The following is a 22,475-nucleotide window of genomic DNA, read 5'->3' on the forward strand; positions in this document are numbered from 1 at the left end:
TTCTCGTTCCTGGAGGTAGAAAGGTGTTTACTTGAGATCTTTCTTTTTTCTTCATGTAGGCCTCTATTATTATAAACTGTTCTCTTAGAACTGCTTTCTGGCATCCCATAAGTTTTGGTATGTTGTTTCCTTTATCTCAGGATACTCTCTGATTTCCCTTTCGATTTCTTCTTTGACCCATGGGTTATTCAAGGGTGTGCTGTTTAATTTCCACGGATTTGTGAATGCTCACTTTCCTCCTATTATGGACTTCTAGTTTTGTACCACTGTGGTCAGAAAAGAAACTTGGTACCTTGATTTATTTTTTTAAAGATTTTATTTATTTATTTATTTGACAGAGAGATACAGCATGGAGGGAACACAAGCAGGGGGAGTGAGAGAAAGAGAAGCAGGCTTCCCGCTGAGGTTCGATCCCAAGATCCCAAGACCCTGGGATCATGACCTGAGCCAAAGGCAGACCCTTAACAACTGAGCCACCCAGGCACCCTATTATCTTGATATCTTGATGGTGCTTGACAACCCTTCTTAAATTTAAGACATGTTTTGTGGCCCAGCATACGATCTGTCCTGGAGAATGCTCCAGACACACTAGAGAAGCATGTGTATTCGGTGCTGCTGGATGGAACATTCTGTATGTGTCTATTAGGTCCAGCTGGTCTACAATGTTGATTTTAATGTCTCTTCAGAGGAAGCCAGTAATCCAGGTTGAACACCCCTTAACTTTCAAAGCTTGTTTTTCAACCCAGATGCCACTAAGGTTTGCTCTGATGGCTCTGTGTACCAACATGAAAATACTTCTTGATGGCACCTAAGCCCAAAACATGGGCCTCTTCTTTGGTGCCTCCCTCTCCTTCATCCTTCCATCCAACTAGGCTCATGGGCTGTTCATCCAGCCTCAAAGCATCTCTTGTACCTGCCTGTCCCACCTCATCCCCAGACACTTCCTCAGTTGGGCCACCGGAATCACCCACAACAGCATTCTCGCCATCTTGCTGACCCTCTCTCCTTGCTTAATTCATCAGCCACCAAGGATCATGTTCGTCATTTTCTGAGACTCCCCACTGCCCTTGTCAATGTTGACTTGGCGCGCCGGAAATGTGCCAGCGGTACTACCCAAGATGCTCTTGCATGGCACCCAGTTAAAGAATTTTTTCCCACGGTGGTGCTCCTCTTTAACCCGCTCGTCACTTTCCTGATCTTCCATTTGGAGCCGGGCTCGGGCACCTCCTCTTGAAAATAAATACATTTGTTAGTAGATGCCGAAAGGTGGGTTTATTTCAATAGACACTCTAAATAAGTAATTACATGGGAAGTTTGTAATTCCTGTAAATATGGCAAAACGCATGGAAGACGGATGTTTGGTGATCACTGACCTACAGTCAAGGGGAGTCCTTCCTGTTCCAGCGCTTTCCTTCCTCCTGACCTCATCCCCTGTCACTCCCACTCACTGCCACTCCCTGTTTCACACACACTCCTCACTTCCCTTAAGGGAATGCTGGGGGTGGTCTTCTACTCAATAAGCTCTCTGCCCCCTGCTTTCTCACAGTGGGCTTCTGAGAAGAACCGATGCAGGCAGTATGTATCCCGACCCAAAACTGTCTCATACACGTCTGGGTTTATTTGTTTACTGTCTTCCCCACTAGAATGGAAGTGTTATGACAGCAGACACCAGGTCTGTTTTCACCACTGAATCCCCAGTACCCAGGACGAGGCCTGGCACAGAGGAGTTGCCCATTAAATGTGGAATCTTCTTGAACTTGTAGTTCCCAAACATGCCAAGCTGCTTCCCACTGCTATGACATTGCAAGTGCCATTGCCTCCGCTTAGAATGCCCTCCTTTACGCTTTTGGCGAACTCCTGCTCATTCTTCAAGACCTCTTTCAGACGTCACCTCCCCTTTGAAACCTCACAGTCAGGTGTACTCCCTTCCAGCTTCCATGGCCCCACGAATGTATTTGATACTCATAAAGACAACGGCCAAGGTGTTCTGAACGGCGATGATGCACTAAGTATGCAGTTAAATGCTTCATAGGGAGTAGCTATGGAGATCCCCATTTTATAGATAAGAAAACTGAGACTCAGAGAGGTTAAATCACTTCCCTGATGGACCACAAAGATACTGACACAACCAGGACTTGAACCGACAGGTCAGGCCCTGGTACTCGAAGTTACCCACAGAGGTAACTGGTTTTCCCTACCACCAACCACCATGGCCAGTACAGTACCGTGGGGTGACCACTGGTTTGCTTCTCTGAGCTCCCTATACAACAGGAAGCTCCCCAAAAGGCAGGAGCCTTGTGTTACTGTTCTCTGCAACCTTACTGCTGGGACAAGGCCCGGCACACATGAGACAGCTGACTAATGTCTGCGGAGTAATTAATTTTTATTTGATGACATGTCCTCGAGATTTCCTTTTTCATTTCCAAAACCAATATCAGCTTACAACTGAACCAAAACCAAAAACGTTCAGCAAGCACATTTATAACCATATGAGCACAGAGTTCTCAAAGTTGTTTGCCATTCCTGATTTCACCCAAGGACGTCAAACACTGAGAATGTAAATGACGTCTGGATTGAAGTCAGAGAGGAGAAGTCACTGGACTGAGGATGACAAACAAGAAAACAACCACAACAGTATAATCTGTCCTCAAGCACAGCATCCGGAATCAGACGGGAAAGGATTAAGTTTTACAGTTGACTTACCTGCCCAGAAATTCAGCCCCGAGCTGAATAGAAAGAAGAAACCAGGCTATTTACTCCTAAATATTTTTTAAAGACCAGATTTTCATCCTATAAAATATGGCAAGAAAAGATAACAAGTTGATTTTCCACTCTGCTAACTGAATTTGGAAGGAGAGAAACATTTATTTTTATCGGTTTCTCATTTGCTCATGATGGTGCTTCCGAGGCTGATGGTAGGAGCTTGTAGACACCCGGTCACGAGGCACAGCGTGTCCCCGGGTGCCGTGAAAGGCCAGGTGAAAATTGCAGTCATTCCGCTCTGCAGAATTGACATCCCCTTGCCTCTAGAGAGCCCTAGGCCGTGCTCAAATTACATTTAACCACCAAATTAAAATTTTAACTATAAAAAATAAAGGGATAAACAAGAGAGAATCGTATTATAATATTACATTGGTCAAACAATGCCTGGGAGAAGGAAGTGGATTTTCCATGTCACCATGATGCTCGATGCCACGTCCTTCAGCCGCAGGAGGCATGGGGCCCACGCGGCATCCATCTTCAGCAAGGCACTGGTCCCTTACTAGCATTGACTAAGGACCCTCGGATCCCGGGCCCTCTCCGAGTCAAGTCACTGGAGAGTAAATTCCTGGGCAAGTTTTTCTCATGGCGACTAATGCAGGCCTCCAATGTCCTATTTTCCAGAGGACACTCTACGTGAGTCTAGGTAAAGGCATCTGAGCAAGTGGAGACTAGGCCAGCCGCTGAGCTCACTTTTCATCCAGACGTTCTGGCTCGTGAGGCTGATGCCTCGCAGGGCAGCTGCACCCAAGTGGGGTCCCTCTTCCCTCTCAAGGCCTTCCCCACCTCTCCTTCCAGGCCCTCTCTCCTCCCCGAAAGGAAGAGGCCACAGAACTATTTCCAGACGCTGAGGGTTTGGGGTTCTTTTGGTTTTTTGGTTTTTGTTTTTTGTTTTTTAAGCAGCCCTGGAAAAGACTAAAGGACACATTTAAAAGAAAATTTGGTCTCAGGACTGATTTATGTAAAATAATAAATGGTGCCACTTGGCTGTTTATAGAGTTAGAGATAAAATTAGATTCTAGATAATTCCTTCTCGTGCACATGGGGTAACTCTGATGGACGGCTGCCTTCATATGACTTAGAATAACAGTGGCTCGTGGAAATTTACAAGAAAACATTTCACAGCCACGGCCAATAATTCAGAACGCTATCGTGGGTCCCCAAAACGACTCAAACTTAATTTGGGAACCATACCTGAGAGAGTAGGCCGATGAAGGGTATGAAGTACTTGACAGTTTTAAAAAGTTACTTCACTCTCACAGCTAAGCAGAAGGCATTTCTACCCAAGTTTCCCCCGGGTCTCCCTCCCTGACACATTCGCAGCCTGGCCACGGAGAAAAATTAGGAAGGGGGGAGCGAGGAATGATTCTGGGGTTTGGAGAGACGCACATTTCATCAGCTGGCCGAGAAAAGAGGAGCTTGAACTTTAGAGAGTTGGTGCCCTTGGCCATTTTACTTTTTTTTAACAAGAGGTTGGAAATCAGGCAGGCCCGAATGTCAGTGTCTACACGGGCCTTCAAGTGCTCTTGACACGGGCAGTAGTTGCCCTCTGGCGATAGCCAGCCGTGTTGAAGCCGTCCGGGTATGTCACAAACACTCATTGGGTAACGACTATTCCCAAGGCACCTTCTTCGTGCTGGAGGCGTACAGGGAGGTCAACCCCAGGCCATGCTCAAAGTCAGCCTCTCAAGGAGGATGCAAAGTGCTCTTATTGGGGGGAGGGGGGGCAGGGAGTAGAGGGGAGAGGTACGTTCAGAGCTAAACGAGACCTGAAGAGAGAACAAGCTTGTCAGACAAAAGTCTGGGCGTGGAGGGGGTGGGACGGGGTGCAGAGCTAGTACCAATGGGGGGTGAATTTCAGGCGGACAACACGGGGAGGTAGATGGCTGAACTACGGAGCAGGAGAGGGAAAAGCATCGTCGGTGAGACTAAGAGGCGAGGACTCGCCAGATGCTACAGGTCCTCCCGCCCGGCCCCGTGAGGGACGCTGAGCTTCACGGAACAACGTGGGGGGACTCGATCCGATGTCCCTTGAGAAAGAGCCCTCCGGAATGCCCAGCTTGGCTGCTGTCATGCAGCTCGGGCTGACAACAAGGAGACATTCCCAGTGCCTTCCGATCGTCCAGGTCCCCTACACCCGACAGGAGACAAGTGGAGAGACTCCAGAGACATCCAGAAGGCGCAGTCGACACACCTGCGGACCGGACGAGCAGAAGGAGACGGAGAGCGAAGACGATGCCCGCGCTCCGGCCCCGGCGAGGGCAAGAGGGCTTCGCTGAAGCGGGCACCCGAGGTGGGTGTCGGGGACTGGCTTCGAGGCCGGTTCTGGAGGGCTGGGTTTGGGGCATTCACAGGGCAGAGCCGGGGGGCTCTACACGGCCTCGCTCCGCGGCGGTCCTCTCTCTCCAGGGAGAGGAGGCGGCGTGTGGACGTGCCGGCCGTTGTACAGACCCCTGGACCCCAAACCGCCGCCGACCCTGCTCGCCCCGGAGCTCGTCCGTCCGCAAGGGCTTGGCGCCTCTCCCCGGGAGCTCCCGGTTTCCCGCCTGCTTTCCAGTCTCTAGGCCGACAATGAACAGCAGCAGCTCAATGCAACCCACATACGTAGTTTGAGATTTTCCAATAAATACATGTTGTTGAAGTGAAATTTTAAATGTGGGGTTAGTGTTACTAAACTATTGTATTTATGCCCCTGAATCCAAAGCTGCTTTTTTTTTACCCATCAAGATAGGGAGGAGGACGTCCAGGTTATTATCTGCCATCATAGGCTCCGTGTACATTTCTTTCCATTTAAAAGTTTTGCTATGACTCTTATCCTGGAGTATTTATTTATGTTTTACTCGTTGTGTGTGTGTGCGTGCGCGTGCGTGTGTGTGCGCTAAAGCTTCCACATCTGACGTGACTGTCACACCTCAAACACCTCTCAGCGTGCGCTAACCACGTCTCAAGTGCTGGAAAGCCACGTGGGGCAGGGGGATGCCACGAGGGACCGCCCGGCCCCAGACCACGTCAGACTTTCAAGGCCCGAGAGCGAGCCACGGCCGGGACGGCCCCCGCGAGCGCGGCGGGGTGAGCGCCCTGCGCAGCGCCACGCGGCCGGCGCGCGCTCGGACCCCCCAGCTCCGCTCCCGGCACCAGCGCCTGCTCTGCGAGGCCGGTTCCCTAACGTCTCGAGCCGCGATTTCACGCTGTGAAATGGAAATCTTCATGCTACCTTCGGAAGGTCTGTGTCCTCCAAAATTCCTATGCGGAGACCTAGCGCCCAAGGGAATGGTATTAGGATGCGGGGCCTTGGAGCGTGACTGGGCCTTGAAGGCGGATGCCCCAGGCCGCGGATGTATCTAAGTTGGAAAACTGTCCGTTGGAGTTCCAATGGGAACGTCCTGGTGACCTACCGAGGGCCACTGATTTTCATGGCGATAAAAGCCAAAATCAGTCTGCTCACTGGGAGTGTGGGCACAGGGAGGAAGTGGGGATCCCCACTTTCATTTAACGCTCATGGTTTCTTTGAAACCAAGATCGGGGGCGCCTGGGTGGCTCAGTTGGTTGAGTGGCTGCCTTCAGCTCAGGTCATGATCCCGGACTTGCAGGATCGAGTCCCGCATCGGGCTCCCAGCTCCTTGGGGAGTCTGCTTCTCCCTCTGACCTTCTCCTCTCTCATGCTCTCTCTCTCTCTCATTCTCTCTCAGATAAATAAATAAAATATTTTAAAAATAAAAAAAAAATAAAACCAAGATCAGAAGCACCCTGTGGGCAACTGCTTTTCTGCAGGACCATAAATTAAGCAGCTGTGACTCACCCAAGCCCCCATCAAAAGAATATTCTACAACAACAGGTGAATGCCAGCAGAGAAGACATACACAGACTCTACAGGGCCAGCCAAGTAGATAAAGAGCAAACAAAGGGACCTTCGGGGATGTCCACGTTTGGATAACAAGAGGAAGAAGCCAGGGTTGGGGAATGAATGAGATGGAGGAAGGAGTGGGATGGTTGAATAAAGACATAGTACTCCAACCACTGAGCCCTGGCTCTTGGCTCTCGGTGGCCTAGGCCTTTTGTACACGATGCATCTAAAAAAGGATTTAATAAGCTTAGTTTCACCAACTGTCTCAACAATGTCTTTACAGGCAACTTTGTCCTGGGCCAGTATCCAGTCTAATATCATGCCTTGCGTCTAGTTGTCCAGAAACAACCAGCTTTGTCCTTATTAACCTAAACATGGACTTCAGCACTAAATATCCCTTGGCCAGGTTCAAAGATGCTGGGAGTGTAATGTAAATGCAGGTGTCTTAAGAGGTAGCAGGGATAACAATGAGCTATCACCTTACATCTGTGAGAATGGCTGGAATGAACAGCACAAGAAACAGCAAATGTGGGCAAGGAAGCAGCAAACCAAGGCAGGAAGGGCTGTTGGCGGGAACGCAAACTGGGAAAGATTTGGAAGTCTTGCATCTGATAGGAGTCAAGTGTCCAGTGCAGCCACTCGGGAAACCAGGATGGAGGACCCACAAAAAAATTAAAACTAGGAATACCGTATGATCCAATATTTCTAATACCGGGTATTTACCCAAAGGAAACAAAAACACTGATTTGGAATGATAGATGCACGTCTGTGTTTATCGCAGCGTTGTTTACAACAGCCAAATTATGGAAGCAGCCCAAGTGTCCATCGCTTGATGAGTGGGTAAAGAGGATGTGGTGTGTGTATACAATGAAACAACACTCGGCCGTAAAAAAAAGAACGAAACCTTGCCATATGCAACAACGTGGATGGATCTAGAGGGTACCACGCTGAGTGAAATAAGTCGGGCAGAGAAAGACAAATAAATACCGTATGATTTCACTCACATGTGGAATTTACAAAACAATAAACCAGAGACACAGCAACAAGCAAAACCACTCTTCAGTAGAGAATGCAAATGGGAGATTGTGGGGTCGGGGGCCGGGCCATGAAATAAAGAAAGGAGATTAAGAAGAACAAACTTCCAGTTACGAAATGAATAAGCAACAGAGATGAAGAGTACAGCATAAGGCATATAGCCAGGAAGACTGTAAAAATGTCTGATGACAGACCGTGACTACACACACCGAGATGAGCCCGGAGTGATGTACAGAATTCTTGAATGGTTGTGTTGTACGCCGGAAACGATAATAACACTGTGTCTTCATTATAATTCAATTTTTAAAAAGGAAAGAGGCTGAAGGGAATAAAAAAGAGGAAAGAGGATGTTAAGGAAGGGCTGGGAAGGGGGAAGAGCCACCAAAGGTACAACTGAACCTCTCGTGTTGGGAAACCATTGTGAGCCCGAAGATGGCGGTACACCTGAATCCTTGGGAAGGCGCCTCAGGTGACAGCTCTCTTGGGGTACATGGTATTCCCTGCTGCCATCGGCGTGACCTCTGTTCAGCTACCAGAGACATTAGGGAAACAGAGCCAAGATGACAGTGTGAGGGAGATGACAGACAGACAAACAGATCCTTTCGCCACCAAGTATTAAGTGACACGGATGCAGAGACCTCCATGCGCACCAGCAGAACTGTGGTGTGTCACTGATTTGCTTTATTCCGGACACTCAGGAACTTGAAGCTCTTGGTTTGAGTCTCAAAGAATCAGTTCTATTAACCATTTTACCCTACAGAACACTAGTTTCTCATTGTAGGTTTCCGAGAGGATTCTCTCCATCATCTACCCAGCCGTGCGTCCTGATAACCTTAGAAGCAGCCCGAATCTTTTCTTCTTTAGGCCTTTTTGGTGAAATATCTCTCTTTGTATCAATTCTATTGGATCAGGCTCTTTGAGTTTCAAAAATCTAGATCTCGTCCACCTAGCTCAAATAGAAGGGGGAAATGATGGCTGTGGCCCCTCGGCAGGGGTGGAATGCCAGAGAACATCTCTAGGACCACGACCACACGGAACTGGACAGCTCCAAAGGAGAGTATGAAATGGAAGAATTGAGGGTTCGATATCCAAAAGCAAGGACAGGTGGCCAGAGCCAGGCCTCCGTACTGTGCAAATTGCAGTTTCATTGTTTAAATAATTTTCCTTTATCTCTTGAGAAACCAGAAAATCACTAGTACTGCTTTACTTCTAGAGAGGAAGATCATTAAAGAAATAGATCAGCCCATGTCCTGTATCTTCGTAGATTGCACAGGAGTAACCCGATATATTGGAACATTCTCACGAAAGAACTAGCCTCTGCCTTCCTCCCAGGGAGGGAGCCGACCCTGATACACCCTCGGGCCTCTAGGCCCACGCACCTGAAGCCAGTGCAACCTGCAGCAAGGTGCCAGGGAAGAAAGAATTAAAAATATAGGGGCGCCTGGGTGGCTCAGTGGGTTAAAGCCTCTGCCTTCAGCTCAGGTCATGATCCCAGGGTCCTGGGATCGAGCCCCGCATCGGGCTCTCTGCTCAGCGGGGGGCCTGCTTCCTCCTCTCTCTCTGCCTGCCTCTCTGTCTACTTGTGATCTCTGTCAAATAAATAAATAAAGTATTTTTTAAATTAAAAATATAAAATATCAGCACCTCGCAAGTTAAATAGGATCCATACAAATAATGTAATTGGGCATCATTTACCCTAGCATTATTTGCTCAATTTTTCACAGTAATTTTTCAGGAAAATAAAGTGTGCAGTGTAATGACAAAACTTAACAAATAATTAGCATTAGAAGCAAAGGACATGAGGAAAACTTGTTGGGGGAAAGAAAATATTACATCTTGGTTGCAGTGGTGGCTACACAACTATACATATTTGTCAAAAGTCATAGCACTGAGGGGTGCCTGGGTGGCTCAGTGGGTTAAGCCTCTGCCTTTGGCTCAAGTCATGATCTCAGGGTCCTGGGATCGAGCTCCAAGTAGGGCTCTCTGCTCAGCGGGGAGCCTGCTTCCCCCACCCCGGCCCCCTGCCCCTCTCTCTGCCTGCCTCTCTGCCTCCTAGTGATCTCTCTCTCTGTCAAATAAATAAATAAAATCTTAAAAAAAAAAAAAGTCATAGCTCTGAATACTTCTACAGAGTAAGTCTTATTGTAGGTAAGTTAAACCTCAATAAGCCTGACTCTTAAAAGGGAGGAAAATGGGACAGTATGAAATTGTGAAGAAGGTGAAAAGACAAGCTACACAATGAAGGGAAATATTTGGAAATCTTGCATCTGATAGGAGTCAAGTATCCAGAATATATAAAGAATTTCTACAACTCAACAACAAAAAGACAACTAAGTTTTTAAAAATGGGGGGGGGGCGGAATTAGTGGTCCTTCGTAAAAATTAAACGTAGACTCACCAGATGAACCAGAAGTTCCGCTCCTAGGTGTACACACAAAAGAATTGAAAACAGGCATTTAAACAAAACTTTGTGCATGAAGAGGAGTGGTGGAAACCAGCTTCCAGTTATGGAATGAATAAACTGCGGGAATGAAAGGTACAGCAAGGAAATATGGTCGACAGTATTGTAATAGCATTGTGTGGTGATGCTGTAGTGGTCACGATGAACGTATAGAGTTGTCAAATCACAATGTGGTGCACACGAGACACGTGACATTGTCAACTATAACCAAACAAATAAATAAATACTTTTTAAATAAAGTGAATCATTGGCACACAAATGTTTATATCAGCACTCTTCACAGTAGCCAAAAGGTGGAAACCGCCCAAATGCCCACCAATAGGTGACTAGATGAACCAAGTATGGTGTATCCAAACAATGGAATAGTATTCGGCCATGAAAAAGAATGATGTCCGGACACAGGCTCCCACATCCGTGAACCTCAAAAACATGCCGAGTAAAAACAATCCAGGCACAGAAGGCCACATATTATTTGAATCCATTTATGTAAAACTTCCAGAATTTTATTTATTCTGTTCAAGATTTATTTATCTATTTCAGAGAGAGAGAGCACAAGCAGGAGAGGCAGAGGAAGCGGAAATCTCAAACAGAGTCTATGCTGAACACAGAGCCCGATGCAGGGCTCGATCTCACAATGCTGAGATCATAACCTGAGCTGAAACCAAGCGTTGGACCCTTAACCAGCTCTGCCACCCAGGTGCCGCTGCAGAATTTTAAACAACCATAGAGACAGAATTCAGTGGTGGTTGCCAAGCCTGGAGGGAATGAGGATGAAGAGTAGCTATTTGATGGGTATGGGGTTTCCTCTGGGGGGTGATGACAATGCTTTGGAGCTAAATGGTGTGACAGTTGCTTAACTCTGCGAATGTACTAACCGTCACTGAATTATCCACTTGAACATAGTTAATTTTGTTATGTGAATTTCACATCAAAAGTAAATAAATTAAATTAAATTAAGGAAAATGATTAGCATTACTGATAAAGCTCTTTCCAAAATGTATTATGCTATTCCCAGCTTTCTCTCTTGTAGCTGAAAGTTAATAAAGGCACTGGGCACCATGGTGGGGGTGTCCACCGTGGCCCATTCCAGAACTCGGAGCTGCCAGAGCAGGTGACCAGTAGCCTGTCGCGAGCAACGGCAGAAGGAAGCTTGAGCACCCATTGCCCCTGGGTCATGGAGGTAGCGCCGCTCAAAGAAAGGGGACCAGATGCCCAACAGACACGTGAGAAGATGCTCAACATCCCTGATCACCAAGGAAATGCAGATCAAAACTACAATGAGATACCACCTCACAACCGTCCAAACGGATTGTCAAAAACATGGGAAACAAGCGGGGTTGGCGAGGATGAAGAGAGAGGGGAACACTCGTGCGTGGTTGGTGGGACGCACACTCTGGAAAACAGTATGGAGGCTCCTCAGAAAGTTAAAAATAGAACGGCCCTATGAGTCAGCAATCGCACTGCTGGGTATTTACTCCAAAGATACAAAAATACTAAGTCAAAGGGACGTACACATCTCTATGTTTATCACAGCTTTACTTACAGTAACCAAGTTATGGAAGCAGCCCAACTGTGCACTGATAGACGAATGGATAAAGAAGACGTAGTGTGTACAATGGACTATTACTCAGCCAAAAAAAAAGAATGAAATCTTGCCATTTGCAATGACATGGATGGAGCTAGAGGGCATCACGCCCTCACTAAGTGAAATAAGTCAGAGAAAGACAAATACCACATGATTTCACTCATATGTGGAATTTAAGAAACAGAATAAATGAACAAAGACAAAAAGAGACAAAAAATACAGACTCTCAGCTATAGAGAACACACTGCTGGTTCCCAGGGGAGCTTGGGGGCGGGTGGGGGGGGACAGGTGATGGGGATGAAGGAGCTCGCTTGTCATGATGAGCACCACGTGACGTATGGAATCACTATATTGCACACTTGAAAGTAATATAACACTGTATGTTAATTAAACTGGAATTAAAGTTTAAAACTTTAAAAAAAGAAGAAAGAAAGAAAGAAAAGAAAAGAGACCAGATACCCTAACTCCTTACCATGTCTGTGACACTCACGACGCAAGGCATTCTCCCTGAGCTTGGAAGGCTCTAGAATCCTTGGCACTGACCCAACATCGGGATTGTGATTTAAACTGCAGGGCTTGGGAGCGCCTGGGTGGCTCAGTCGGTGAAGTGTCCGCCCTCAGCTCAGGTTGTGATCCCAGGGGCTCCAGCCCCGCATCCGTCTCCCTGCTCAGTGGGGAGCCTGCTTCTCCCTCTCCCATTCCCCCTGCTTGTGCTCGAGCTCTCTCTCTCTCTCTGTCAAATAACTAAATAAAATCTTAAATATAAATAAATGAGTAAACTGCAATGCTTGTAAGAATTAATTAACTAATTAATTCATTAAATGTAAAACTGCAGGGGTTGTGGTCCTAGACAACACTCTCCAGCTGCCTTCTGACCTGAAACCTTGGAATTTGCTGCAAGGAATATGGGGAAAAGAATGAAGGGATTTTAAAAATAAAACCTGCATCTCCTGTCAGGGGTGGGGGGTCAACAAAGGTCTAGGAGTGCTCCAAAGCCAGATCATCCAAGGTGGATAGAGAGATGTGCATTCACTGCTGGAGACAAGCCAACCCCCAGCGGGAACATGGAGCCTCCGGAGAGACAGTGAGACAGGAGACAAGAGGTGGACAATGCTGCTTCCCACTCCACACTCTCTAGAGCAGTGAGGACACTGCAAGGATGTCCCAGAATCCAGCCACCAAAAGCATAATAAAGTGGGGAGACACCAGGGGCCACCAAAAGAAACATGGTCAAACTTACATCCAGCAGGAAAGCAAGAAAACCTGGAAAGGTGGGCTCCAGGGGTGGGGGGCAAGTGGGAACATCCATCTTTGCCCATGACCTTGGCTTACCCAAGGCTCTGGGGGATCCAGTGAAGTTAGAATCACTCAAGACAAATTTCCACCGAAAGTGGCATTAGTAGACTGCACGTAGCTTGGAAGAAGAATGGCTTGTACCTCTGGTTCCGCTTGCCCCTGTGTGTTCAACTGGGATGAAGACTCAGAAGAAATGTCCAACCATGGTGGTTGAGCCGGGAGACAAAGAACAAATCAAGATTCAAATCAAGATTCAAACCATTCAAAATGGTTTTCCTGGGTCAAGGATGGGCCAAAATTAAGAAGACATGTAACAGGAGTGAATGTAAAGAGTTGAATTTCTTTCTTTCTTTCTTTCTTTCTTTCTTTCTTTCTTTCTTTCTTTCTTTCTTTCTTTCCTTCTCTTAAATACAATTAAAGGGTAGCAGCAGGTCTACAGATGGTGTGAAGTGCCCGCTTTGTGCCCAGCATTGGATGGGCATCTTGTCAACTCGTCTTTGGGACAGTCCTGCAAAGCAGCAGCAGGAGAACTGAAGCCGGAGGAGGTCAAGCTCGCCCGAGGTCAGAGCGCTGGTGAGCCGCCAAGCTAATCTTGGTCCCCGGAAACTCCAAACCGTACTCTCCCGTTTTCCACAGACACTTGCTCGCAGGGTACACCTGAACCAAAACACAATGCATGTCAGAAAGAGTTGGGGTTCCACTCGACTGTAGGCTGTTAAAGCCTGTGCAGATCCAAGCCTACATCTATTAGAGGGTCCCAAGCTGAGGGGACAGAACCATCCCACTGCAGTTCAAGGATCCACTAGAGCGTATGAGGGTCCGGCTTGAGAAGGAACTGAGAGCCTCAGAGTTGGGATTATTCCGTGCCAGGATGTCTCTCAAGTTTCTGAGTTGAATCCTAAATCCAGGAATCTTCACCGACTAGAACAGCCCCTGGGGAAATCTTAGAAACGAGGCGCCCCCTGGTGGTGCTCTTTACCAGGGACCGTGGCCCATTCCAGAGCTTTCTACCCACCTACTGAGGTGTCCCAAGCAATTCATTTCATCTTTTTTTAAATTATGTTGTGATCATTGAAATCACCTTCATCTTAACCCCGATGACCAATGTCTTACACATCAGAGGATTTTTACAGATGTATTACGATTGCATCCCAAGTCCAGAAACTAACAGTACGACCTGTAGAATTAAAATGTCAGCTCTTTTCCATGAACTTCTCATAAGAAAATTTTTTAAAAAGCAAGAGAATGAAAAAAAAAAAAAAAAAAAGCAAGAGAATGCAAGCCCATCGCCCACTCAGTATAGGACTTCTCCAGCCTTATTTCAATCAGCGTTGTCAGGATGCCTTTGCCGGGAACATCTACTTGAGGGAGAAGGACGCTTTCCCAGGGAGGTTAATCCCTTCCTACAAGTGCCCAGCGTTTTCGTAGCAGCCTTCAGGTAGTCTCCAGCTCCAAGCGGTGTCTTATTATTTATATTATCCATTGTTCGTCCTGTTTATTCTCTGCCTCATTTATTTTTATGGAAATAACTTGCAGAGTATTTAGTTCTGATGAACGATTTTGCTTATTTGCTTTTGAGCATTGATCAGTCACAAGTTCTAAAATAAACACGTCATTTATTCTGAGTGTAGAAAAGTAAAGAGAAGTAAAATTAATTAATTTGCAAATTCACTACCATGGGTGAATCTTAAAGTACGTATAAATCATCAGGATTCTGAATGATTCTATGAGCTAGGGGTCTGCAGACCTTTGCGTAAAGGGCCAGAGAGGAAGTATTTGAGATTTTGCAGGCCAGATGATCTCTGCCACAACCACTAAACTGCTGTTGCAGCACAAGAGCTTCCCCGGACAATATGTAAACAAACGCATATGGCTGTATTCCAATAAAATTTTATTTACAAAAACCAAGCGGTGGACCAGATTTGACTCGCAGGCCAGAATTTGCTAAACCCTACTATGGTGAACAGGTTTTTTTCCCATTGGTGCTTTCCATCTCAGGAAACACTCATAGAATAGACATACGAAGAATGTCTAGAAATAATATGGAGTTCACAATTCTATTCCTATCACACTAGTATTGACTTGGTGCTTTCTTGATTATTAAAAATATTCATAAAGAAATGAAATCTTAAAATCACGAGTACATCTGAATAAATCACATAATACCTTGTCATATGGTACCTAAGTCACCTCTATCATTCATTAGCAAAAATGTACCCACTTTTTGTTACTATCTGGCTAGCCTCTGAACAGACATTAAAATGATGAAAATATCATTCTCTTCTACTCATGGGGCTTCTTACTCTCCCAGGCATGCTCTGGTCATCATTTCAAAGTTTTAGACAAGTACATGTTTTTTATACTTTCATTCTAGTGTCTGTCTTGTTCTATATAGAACCTTCTGAAGAATCGTACAAATTTTATTAGAAGGCTTAGAGGCTTTCTGGTTGATAAATGCTTACATTATTCACATTTAATTTAATTAGTGTTTTGAAGGAAGTGCTGTAAAATCAGATTTAGTGTTTTTATGCCATTTGAAATTTGTTTCCTGTCCATTTCATGACACCAGGAATCAAGGGTCTTATTTTTGAAAGCAGTGCATGTAGCTGATTTTGATGTTTTAAAAATTATCTAAAGGATAAGACCCCCCCCCCAAAAAAAATCAAGATTTGTGTCTTTTGGTTTCCCTTTTTTACTGTTAGGTTAATGGATTTTTAGCTGAATCTTCATGTATATGGAAGATTTTCATTTTGAACGTTTTCCTCTCATAATACATTGGAATGTCTGTACTTTGGACTTACGTGCTGCAGAGTGACCCAACTGCTTTATGAATCTTGCAAGTGGGCTGGGGAAGTAATCCGTGCGTCAAGCAGATTCATTTCGGATGCAACTGTGCATTCACTCCGCCCGCGGGAACTTTCCATCTCACTTCTCTTGGACCAGAGAGCTGTCAACCGGGGGTATGACAATCCCACTACAGTTCTAGAAGACACCAGCGCAGAAAATCTTGTTCCAAGGGTTCTCTTTTTCAACACCAGTGACACTTGCCTGGGAGAAACTGGAAAGTGAAGTGAATAGGAGAGAAAGGTAATCTGCCCCTCTGTGAACAATGTTACAAGGCAGGCCCGTACTCCCGTGGTAGTTTAGAATTTTCTGTGCATCCTATGTCCGTCACTAAAGGAGTTCTGGAACTGAACCATCTTTGCATCTCTACATGACACAATGCTTTGGTTTTCCAGAGTTAAATAGGGGTGATGTGTTGGCCAACCCGGTACCCAGTGTCCCAGTATCCCAGGGGAAGTCTAAGAGGAAGGTTAAAATCTAGTAAGAAACGGGCATTCATCGTAGGTCCCATTAGAGCTCAGTATCCAGAATTAATTCCACAACCAGCAAGAGTCACAGGGGCCGCCGAGAGCCGCGGTCATGTCTGCCATAGAAGGTGCGTCCGCTATTGTGCCTCTCAGCCGTTGGAGCAAAGATGTTTCCGCTTCCTTTCGCAAGGCCTGACCAATGTCAGAGTGAGATGAACTGATGCACTGCCCGGAAAGGAACATTGTAAATTGTAGCTGTTTCATTTGGGTCGGTTTTGTTTGATGTTTGTTTGTTTGTTTAGTCGTATGGATGCTGTTGGGCGCCCAGCTACGAATCCACACGGCCCGGCGGGGCTGGACTCTTCCCCAGGCCGCGGTCTCTGCCAACGCGCATCTGGAAACCCCGCCCCAGGCCTCAGCCCATCTTTTCTCAGGGCGGGTGTTGGTCTTGGCTGAGATGCCGTAGGACCTCGCCAGGCTCCAGCAGAGCAGGTGAAGCCATTTAGGACACTTAAAAGAAAAAAAAACACGGAATTTTAAATAATTTTAATGAAGACGCACGCTCCCTGTGCTCCCGTACTGTCCGGACTGCCCTCGTCCAGGCACCACCTTCACGATGGTGGCCGTGTCCCCACGATAGCCTCTCTCCCATGATTTACTTTACATTCTCCCTAGAGCAGACTTACTCATTTTACCGAAATAGATTTATTTTCAAGGGAAACCACCGTGAAAGGAAAAACCAGGACCGCTCACCTGGAAGAGAAAGTGGCCATGTGAGCCTGTCGCAGCCTCAGGCCCAGGGGCCCTGCCCAGTCCTCCCCGCATGACCAAAGGTGCTCGCGGAAGGCCGCATGCTCAAACACCAAGTGCTCCTGGCCCTCCTCCCCGACTCATCCCAAACCTCTCTTATTCCTTGCCCTGTGAGCAGTGGCCTCCTGAAGCAGTCTGTGTTGACTGAACGTTTAGGAATGAACTTAGGGAGGACGTCCCTAAGAACCTGCCTCCCACCCCATCGCTCTCCTCTCCCCTCTCACCCTGGGCAAGTGGATGTAACCCCCAGATGTCACACCTATGTCCTCAGGCAAGTTGTTGAAACCCCTTAGACTTCAATTTTCTCATCTATGAAGCGGGGACAGTAACAGTCCCTGGATCGATGGACCATCCCAAGGAGAGAACGACTTGGTGCCTGTACAGTGCTCAGAACAGTCCCCAGGATTTGGTAGATGCTCAAGGTGAGCTCACATCCATCTTCCACTTCGTAACGTGCAAGTCGGCGTGGCCAGCCGCTGACCGTGGGAGAGGCTGTAACGTGCACTTTAAGATTCACTCGGGCTCCTCCTCGGAGGGCTGAGATCCGAGTGGCGGCTGTTTGTCATTGCCGTTCCGGGCACAGGGCGTCCCCCCTTGTGACCCAAGGGTGAGAACAACAACTTTCAGTCCACCAGGCGCTGGGCACCTGGCCTGGACTGTGGTAGAGACTCTTCAAATCCTTGTTAAGTGGACAGATACCAGACTCCGCTAATAAAAAAGAAAACCAGATGGGATGAAAGGAGAACCCTCGTGATAACGATTAGTAACATTAGACAAATAATCGCCGACGCAGACAGAAGCTTAAAGAGTTGTAGTCGCTACAGACAAGCAGAAAAACTGAAATTTTCAAAACGCATTGGAAGAGCTCGTTCTGTCGGAGAATAATGTCGTCTCTCTCTTGGTAATGCAATTGCTAGTCATGTGATCTCCCTGTTTTATGTTTGCATTTTTATCGAGTTTCCTTAAAGCATGAAAATGTAGATGTTTTCATTTGGGTAGCTTTCTTTAAACTGCAATGTGAAACAGAAGTAGAACAATGGTAAATAAAATGTCATATTTTATTCCGTCTTGGCTAAATTGATCACATTTTTATATACTTATGAATAAGAGAACAAGCTCTCTTAATGATGTTAAGTAAATTATATTTTTATTAAAGGAGTATTTAAATGCAGTATGTGGGTTTATTTCCTTGATGTGATGTTTTCTTGTTAGGATATTTCCTTTGCGTGCATTGCGATTGTGTTACTCTAATTGCCTCGGTATTATCTCAACTAAAAGGTTTGAGTCTTTGAGCAGAATCACAGCGGAGCAGTCTGGAGATCCGAACTTGTTTGTTCAGCACAATATATCCGGCTTCTCCCTGTGCTGTGATGTTTCACAGGACATAATTCGCTCAAGAATACAAACGAGCTCATGGAAAAATTATTCCGGTCCTTCCTGACTTGTAGGGCGGGCGGCGCTCTCTGAGTCCTGGACCTGATCCTAGTGTTTGACTCCTGTTTTTATTATATTACCTGTACATTTTTTTTCTTTTCTTTTTAAAACGCCTTAGTCTTTTTTTTTTTTTAAGTAAACTCTACTCCCAACGTGGGGCTCAAATTCTTGACCCCGAGATCAGGAGTCACAGGCCCCACCTACCGAGCCAACCAGGCGCCCCTAAACATTTTTCCTTAATACGATGTATTACATGCTATTTATGACATATTTGGAAATACAGATATGAAAAGAGTTAAATCAACCCTAATCCCACCACATAATCCCCTAAATCCACCACCAAGAACCATCGTTATTAGTGGTTCCAAGTACAGTCATACACATAATATGTAATATACATATAGATATATTGCAGCAAGTATAATTAATTACTATATCAATTTTTTACCTACTTTTACACTTTTTCCCCCTAAATATATGATGAGCATTTTCCCTTAGCATGAGATATTTTTCTCCACCACCATTCTTTTTATACTGAGGAAAAATTCACAGAACATAAAGTTAACAGTTAACCACTTTGAAGTGAGTTCGGTGGCATTTAATACAATTGAAACATGGGATGACACCGTCCCTCTGGAAACAAGCCATTCTCATCACCCCAGTGGAAACACTGGACCTTTGACCCATTACCCCCCATCCCCTTTCTGCGATCCCTGGTAACCATTGGTCTGTTTCCTGTCTCTATGGATTTACCTGTTCCAGAAATTTCATGGAAATAGAATCATTCAATGTGGGAACTTCGTGTCTGGCTGCTTGTACCGCGCGTCCTGTTTTTGACTTTCGTCCACTTTGTGGCGCGTGTCATTCCTTTTGACAGCTGAGCAGTACCCCATGGTATGGCTAGATCACACTTCATGTGTCCATTCTTCTGTTGATGGACATTTGTGGTGTTCCCCCCATTTGGCGATTGTGAGCAATGCTGCTACGGACCCCCATGGAATGGAGTAGACTTATTGGGTTGTACAGCCATTCTCTGTTTAACTTTGTAAAGACCCGCCGAACTGTATTCTGTGCTGGCTGACCCACGTTACATTCCCACCAGCAAGAGCTGAGGACTCCAGTCTCTCCAGTCTCTACCCAACCTTTTTGATGATGGCCAACCTCGTGTGAAATGGCATACCATTGTGACTCCGATCTCTACAAGCCTCGCAGCCTCACTGTTCATGCCTACCACGCCTTTGTGTATGATTGGTTCTCCTAGTGCTCTGGTGGTGGATACTTAATAATTTTCTGCTTTTATAACCAATGCTGGAGTGAACATCCTTCTCTCACAGTCTTTACGCAAATTCATGATTACGTTGTGAGTATACATCCCTCAAAGTGGACTCGTTGGAGCAAAACCAGAACCAAGGATTTGGACACATATCGACAAATTGCCTTAAAGAAATTTTGACTCAAACTTACACTTCCTGTCATATCTGACCTTTTCTTTGGTAAGTCACTCATTCCTGCCAAAATATGTAACAGGTTGAAAAAAAAAAAAAAACTCACTACCTTTATTAAAACCTCCCTGAACTGATCCTACATAAATCATCATTAATTTGGGGGTGCCTGGGTGGCTCAGTGGGTTAAAGCCTCTGCCTTCGGCTCAGGTCATGATCCCAGGGTCCTGGGATCGAGCCCCGCATCGGGCTCTCTGCTCAGCGGGGAGCCTGCTTCCCTTCCTCTCTCTCTGCCTGCCTCTCTGCCTGCTTGTGATCTCTGTCTGTCAAATAAATAAATAAAATCTTTTTAAAAAAATCATCATTAATTTGCACATGTGGATTTTCCTCCACCATTTGGCTAAAAAGGACAACGAATATTGTCCTTTAAAAGTATTTGAGCAATATTACACCTTCTTAAATATACATGAAAAGCCCTTGATTGAGGCAGTTCAATCTATAAACAAGTAGTCAAAGGTAACCACGGGGTTGTTCAGTTTAATGACTTGACTCATTGCTTTGATTAAATCCTAAAACTAGACAGTTTGCTTGTACAGTCCAATGCCACTCCCTGAAAATTTATTGGTCCCATTCTTTTGAGACACCTGTTCTCCCCTCTGCTGTGTGGCCAGTAAATGCCAGAGTCCTTTAACCCTTTGTTAAGGTGATGACAGTTTATGTGTCTATCACCATCGGGCCATAAAGTGCCTTTTTGGTGATGGTCTAATTTCCTTTTGTGGAATGTAAAGTACAATTACTCAAGATATTGATGACCTGTGTCACTATTTACCAAAGAAATACCATCTCATGCACCTTGAAAGTCCTACATGTAATTAGAATTTGAAGAAAAATATAGCCTATGAGTAAGATGAATAGCAAGTTTAATTTTTTAAGCATCTGCTTTTGCTATTTCTGGGGTATTAGGAATAAATTACGGCATGAGAATTTGAGTGTCCCCACTTCCAAAAAAGCTTACCCCTGAATTGGTGGTACTTTTTTTTTACAGCACATTATTTTATCAGAACAGAGTCCAATACTTCTGGAATGACTTTAAACTGATACGGCATAATAAGATAAGGCCCTATTTTCAAAGGAAAGTGTTACTGTAATTCCAGGAGTGTGCCGAGGCATAGAGTCAGGCAAACTATTTAGGAACATTAAAATAACCAATTCACAAAGACGGGGAGAAAGTGAAAGGTATTAAGGGGAAATTTGTAGCCTGGATGCACGGAATAAATAATCATTATGGTCATAATGAGCAAATCATTTCTGCCCTAGGGAGAGAATTTTTGATTTTGTGAGAGCAAACGAAATGATTTATAACTCGTGCTCCTAATATGTGAGCCCTCTTTGGGACATATCTACTTCCCAGTGTCACAGATGGTCTTTCGCTCCAGATGGGAACCAGGTAAAGACATCAGCTACGAGACTATTTTTACACAGCTCATCAGTTTCAACTCCTGGGACCTAATTAATAACTCTCTAATTAATAACTAATTTTCCGATTTCTATTCTAAAACAGTTCCCTCTTTATTAGGATTGAAACAAAGAACAACTGTTACTCTTTATATATTTGGTTTGGGTTTTTTTTTTATTTTTTTTAAAGATTTTATTTATTTATTTGACAGACAGAGATCACAAGCAGGCAGAGAGAGAGGGGAAAGCAGGCTCCCTGCCGAGCAGAGAGCCCGATGCGGGGCTCGATCCCAGGACCCTGGGATCATGACCCGAGCCGAAGGCAGAGGCTTAACCCACTGAGCCACCCAGGTGCCCCTATATATTTGGTTTTATTAAATGTTTCAAGTTCCTAGTATTTTGTATTGTTAGTGTCTTGACTTACATTGAATTGTTATTTTTTTAAGACTATTTATTTGTTTATTTGAGAGAGAGTGAGAGTAAGAGAGTGCAAGCAAGGGGAGTGGCAGAGGGAGAGGGAGAAGCAAGCTTCCCAACGTGGGGCTCGATCCCAGGACCCCGGGATCAAGACCTGAGCCCAAGGCAGAGGCTTAACCAATTGAGCCACCCAGGCGCCCATACTGCATTGTTACTTAAGCTGCTTCTACTCACAAAACCATTTAGATTTTTTTAAGATAAATGTATTCCAAAAAAGCTCATATGTTTTTGAAGAGTTGGTCCAACTTGCTTTTAAAAAGCATGGTTGACACAATCAGAATTTCCTCCCTGACCTAGTAGAGGTTTCTGTCTCCTCCTCCTCCTTCTTCTCCGTCTTCTCCTCTTTCTTCCTCTTCCTCCTCTTCTTCCTCCCTCTCTTCCCCCATCCCCTTCTCCACTCTGATAATACCCTTCCTATCTCAGTGAAATTCTGCATCAAGAGGCCCCTGCCTCCCAGAAGGGAATGGAAACAAGGAGGTCGATGAGCCCCTCCCAGCAGCCGGGACACGGGTGCACACCCAGTCCCGACCGACCGCTCGTTCCTGTCCATGGCTTTAAATTTTTAG

This window comes from Martes martes, assembly GCF_963455335.1.
Source record: "Martes martes genome assembly, contig: scaffold_114, whole genome shotgun sequence".
Lineage (NCBI taxonomy): Eukaryota > Metazoa > Chordata > Mammalia > Carnivora > Mustelidae > Martes > Martes martes.